We start from the raw sequence: 5792 nt of genomic DNA on the forward strand, positions 1-5792 counted from the left end.
GAACAGCAAAGAACCTTCTCTATATGTGGATAAAAAACAAGCTCAGATCTTCTAGTGCAAGTTTTTTTTTCTCTGGACAATCAGCTCAGTCTAACTATACACATTGTGAAAATACCCCAGGTATCAGAGTGAGTAGCAATAGACTGAAAATGAAGGTGAGGGCTGGGGTTCAAGTGAGGAGGTCCTGTTCTGCATCCTGGCACAAACTTGCTATGGGGCAATAAACAAGTCACTTCACCTCAGCACAACCCTTTTCAATCCACCTCCCTCTTGCTTGAACTTTCCTGGGCTCTGTCTCCTCTTTAACACAAATGACCCCTGTACCTCTTGTGGGAATAAAATTGACACCCTTCATCCTTCCAATAACAGTTTTTAGGTAAAGAGGAGGATGTGACTGGAGGGAGATGGTTGTGCTGCAAGCTCCTTCCACCTCCTTGTTTGATGACTGCAGTCACTCACAGAGTCCTAGAATCACTGAAGTTGGAAAAGGCCTTTAAGATCATTGAACCCAGTGATGAATTTAAGATGGCCAAGTCCACCACTAAACCTAATCACCACGCCTACACAAATACCTCCAGTGCCTCATCCACTCAAGGTCTCAGTGTGATGGAAGAAAGAACTTGTTCTATTCTCATTTGTATGTCCTTAATTTTACAGAGAAGAAATTTTGATTCCTACCCTACTTGAAGGTATCACAAGAGGAATATTTGCAGCTAACTTCACACAGGTCTCCTTCAAACTAACCTCTAATCATGGAATTCCTTGCAGATAACAATTTTCTGTTACGCTGAGGACAATTATGCAGCTCTGCTTGGAGAGGAGGGTGGAAGGTTCTGCTGTCCTTGTTCTACAGTCTGCTACTCAGGGATGACCTTAATAGGGATGTTACAGGGATTAAAACATGAAAGGATAGCTCTAAGTGAGAAACTGATAGAAGCAGACAGCAGTCTGAAAGGGTGACAGAGAGGCAGAAGGTTAGTCAACGGAGCAGAGATTTAGGAGAATTCCCATTAGGGTTAGGAAGATGTTACAATTTAAAATGGTGATGCAGCCGTCAGGTGAAACTTGTTCTGGTACAGTGATCAGGACAGCTCTATCAGTAGATCTGTCATGGTTCAGGGTAAGGTACTGCTGAGACAGTGAGAATGTAATGTGATGTCTTGAGCAAGAATGGAGATAAGAGAAATCTGTGTGATGATCTCTTCTCATACAAAAATCTCTTCTAGTCTGAGAGACTTTGATAGTCAAAGTCATCAGCTTACTAGTGAAAACTTGGAAAAAATATTGTAAAACACTAATGGATCAAGGGAGAATTAGACTGGATCAAGAATAATATCCACAAAGAAGAATGAGGACAGGAAGTATTTAAAATTAATTCCAGCAGAACATCTCATGTGATACTGGAGGCTGACTGTGCTTCATCCTTGTGAGAGATTCAGGTGGATCTTTCATGACTGAGTTGTCCAATTTTGTTCCACTTTCTGGTGTTGCTTAAGACATCTTTAATTCTGAATTTATGGAATTTATGGTGATGTAAGTGAGCCTTGTAATTAGTGTGTGGAACACTTCTAACACTCAGACAGGGCTTCATCCTCAGTTGGTGCAGCTTTGCTGGCTGGGAGGCTGCTCTAGAGGTGGGATGGCTGCAGAAGTGAGCTGTGGAATTTCTTAAGTTTTACAGTGGAGGCCAGATTACAGCTTTTCAGTACCTTTTTAAAAACTTTCAATTTGAGCAAAAGGTCATTGTTTTCAGAATAACTAAATGGAGAAATAGGGAGTGAAAACAACAACTTTTGGTTGCCTCTGGTAAAGTGACAAGTGCAGAACTTTAATGAGGGCATTTGGGGGGGCACACACCTCCTTGTTTCAGCTTCAGATGAGTTTATGACTGCAACTGCTCCAGTGAAAAACAATTAGGCGGTTGAGAAAACTTTTCCTTGTGACAAAGTGTCTGAAAAACACTGAAACCTTGCCAGGATTATACTCAGATGAGTCTTATGGTAGGGCCCTCTCATATATGAGACCTCAGTAAAGATTATTCTGTCTTCCCAATTTTTGATGTTTTAAGCAGATTTGCACTGCTCTCATTCATCTGAACATGGCTGTATGCCTTCTCCAACAGAGCAGCTTACACACAGCAGCCTGTCCTCTAATCCTGCAAGGTTCTCAGAGGCCTGCTGAGAGAGAAAACTACTTGTGACTACTTTTGCTCACAACTACCAGTGCACAGTTAGGCTTACAAAGCTGCAAAAACGAGCACCCTGCCCCTTCTCAGGACGGTGCCTGAACTCAGTGACGTTTGTGGACGGCAATTTGACAGACACCAACTGAGTTACTGCAGACTTCTTTTGACTGTCAGCGAGACCAGCATCTCCCACTCGACTGATAATCTGTTGTGCTTTGCCTTACTTGTCATTTTCAGTTATCTGTACCAACAACTGATGAGAGCACTCAAAGAGCCTGTTTGGCAAGCTGATAGTGTATCTCAGAGGAAGCACTTACGAGATGTGGTATCCTGGCAGAGATCCTGGGATAAGCAGTTCCAGTAAAATGTATCCCCACCTTGACGTCAAGCAATGGATATATGGCAGGCCATGGGTTTGCCCGTTAGTTTCCTCAAGTGCCACATAAGATTTCAGGGTGAATTCTAGGTTTTGTTCTTGTGGGTGATTTAGCCAGTAAATTGCAATTTGAGGGTCTTGCAGAGATGGAAAGGAGAAGTCTGCCACTAACACAAAGCAGTCAGACAGACCTGTGACTTCCCTGTGCATTTCCCAGGTAAGACTGAAGGGGCCAGTCTATGTCTCACTCAAAGCTGGCAGAGCTAACACCTCATTCACCAGGAAGAAACAGTCCTAAATCAGTATCTTTATGTAAAAAATCCCCACCCCACATCATTTAACTGTCAAAAGCTTTTACAATCCTGCTGGAGTGTGAACTGCAAGAGCTGGTTCATGTCTATCCGTTGGTTAGTCAAAGGAAACGGGCTGTATTTTAGAGATTCCATTGTCCTTCATTCCTGCATTTATTTGCTTTCCTCTGCAAAGCCCTGGAAGTGATGGATAGCTTGTTGACTTCTGAACTCGAAGATAACTTTTTGAGTTGCATCTCATGTTGGAGGAAAAACATGAAAAGAGGAGCAGAAAAGATTCCAAAGATTCTGTGCAGTGGAGGTTAGCAGCAAACCATTAATTACATGCAAAGGAATTAATAACAGATGAATAGGCTTTTTATTTTACTTTTTTTTTCCCAAGTTGAGCTATTGATCTGATATGAATAGCTTTTGCAGAACAATTACAACCCACATAACCAACTAGGATTTTACAGTCTTTGTACCAAGATATTTTAAAAGATTAACACAGCTCTGGTAGGATACATTAGTATGCTGGGATAACAAGGCTCTTTGGAAAGTTTTGGAAACTTCTTCCCAAGTGCCATCAAATTACCTCCAAATTCTTATTATTTTGAGAGCACATTAAGTGCACACTATGGATTGTAACAAAGTTGTGGTCCCTGTCCTGAAGATTTTACAAGTCTGAGACATTGACCTAGTACCTACTTAAACCTGTGGGTGTCTTTGCCTTGATTTCAGTGTGGGTTAAGTCAGATCCTTGTACAGCATTTAATAAGAATTAGCAACAGTTCTTCTTACACTCCAGTACACCCAGTTAGCTCACAGCAAACCCATGAGCAGTTCCCTGCAATGGTCCTGATAAATGCAATGGGGACCTTCACTTGTGGGTGAGTGAGCACTTACCAACCCAGGCCAATGCAGCCTTGCTGGGTGAGAGGACAGACAATGGAGGTGATGACTGTTCTGGTTTGCTCCTGGCTTTTTAGCACCTAGAGCAGCATGCATGGCTGAAAACCACACTAGCCTAAAATTCCTTCCCCGTGCTCTCTGCCTGAATGTGAGCTGTGCAGCCAGCCTCAGTGGAAAGTCTCTGAGGACAGGATTCCCTCCACATTCTGCCACAGCCACCTTCCAAGTGAAAGCTGTGCATACACAGTCTTTGTCCCAGCTTACTACTTTGACTCACTCCAGCTCACCAGAGTGAGGGGAATTTACAGCCCCTTTTCAGCTACCACAGCACCAGGCCTGCCAGCATCCAGCCTGTCACAGATGCTTGTGTGTGCTTGTTAGGAAAGTTGCTTTTGTGTAGTTTTGCTTCAATGCAAATGCTTTAGGCCTCAGTGCAGCAAAGTAATCAAGAATATGCCTGACTTTAAGTCCATGAATGATCTCTGATTCTGGGCCTTTGTACTCAGAACAAAACCCTTTAAATAAAGGAATAGCTTGAATGCCAGCAGCCCAGCTGTTTTTGAACAACCCTCCAATAACAAACCCAAGAGCATTTGCATGGGTAGAAAAAAAAGTTGGATAAGGAGGCTGATTCACGGTCTGGCTTCTGGAGACATTTTATAAATAGCTGCAAGAAAAACACTGGAGTTTTTTATTATTATTAGTTGATAAAACATGTTGACAGAATCCTTTTCAGGACTGTAACTTGGGGGCAGCATGTCTTTTTGGACAGCAGACACATGGCAAACAATTTATTTGCTGAAGAAAGCCAGATGCTTCGTGTCCTTGGCAGGCGATTTGTAAGATTAAGGAAAATCAAGCTTGTGACTAGAGTGTGGTAAATAAGTAAAATAAATAAATAAAGCAGTTGCATTGCCCACAAGAAACTCTTCTGTCCTTTTTGGCAGGACGGCTGGTTTTCAGCTACTTCTCCCCACAGTGTGTGACTGACAAGGAAGAGCAGGCCACCTGAGGGGAGAAGTGCTTCTTGTTTGTCAGCCGTTGCCCTCTCAGCACTGTGCTGCTGCATGAACAAGCTCAGATGCCTCTGTGGACTTTCACAGCGTGTCCCAGGCAAGATTTATGGTCACAGTGATGATCGGCTGAGAGGGTGAAAGGCACACACGAAAGCCAATACAAGGGCCAGGAACATATGTGTTGAGCATCCTCCATCAAGCAGTTGCCCAGCCTGCCTTTGAAGCTGTTATGCAGCAAGCAGACACCTCTGGCAAACCTAGGGTGGATAATAACCCAGAGATCAAGGGCCAGAAAACAGGAAATACAGTATGTGTCCTACATGTAGGGCTCGATCCATAGCTGACGCAGATTGGCATCATGCCACTGGGAGAAGACTCTGTATAGACTGAGACCAGCTGAACACCAGAATTCCCAATAAAATAAAGTAGTTCTGTGAATAAACAAAATATTAGTGGCGGAAAAAACAGACATGATAAAGTTTGTGTTGTTTATCCTTCACACAGCTGGTCTTTTCTTAATTTTTCTTCAGCAGATGTTTGTGCTGGCACAGCTTAGAGATCAAAATACTGTACTGCTTTCAAGCCATATCAGGGAGAGGGTAGGAGTGCTGTAAAATATCCCCTGGGCCATTAGAGTTTATGAACCAATGAGCTTGAGAGACCATGCAGCAGATTTTTGAATGTCTGTCTGAAGCCTCTGAATTCCATATGCTCTTACCCCCAGTGTCTCTCCAGGTATAACATTACTCCTTCTTTCATCAGGCTTCCTTCTCAGTCAAAATACTGACACTACTTCAAATACCATTTGGATAATTCTTCTATAATGAGGATCATGGGGAGGATTCCCCCATTTGCTATTCTCTCCTGTGTAGACTTTATAGGGGACAGTGTCCAAACACCTTCCAGTAATGCACTGCCATGGTGGCAGTATTGGTTACTCAGTGTTATTCTCTTTCCCTCAGTCCCATAAGAGACTTGTGGGTTCAATTAAGGTGTCAAAGGAAGTGAGAGGA

The sequence above is a fragment of the Anomalospiza imberbis genome, chromosome 5 (assembly GCF_031753505.1).
Source record: "Anomalospiza imberbis isolate Cuckoo-Finch-1a 21T00152 chromosome 5, ASM3175350v1, whole genome shotgun sequence".
In the NCBI taxonomy this organism is placed as follows: Eukaryota; Metazoa; Chordata; class Aves; order Passeriformes; family Viduidae; genus Anomalospiza; species Anomalospiza imberbis.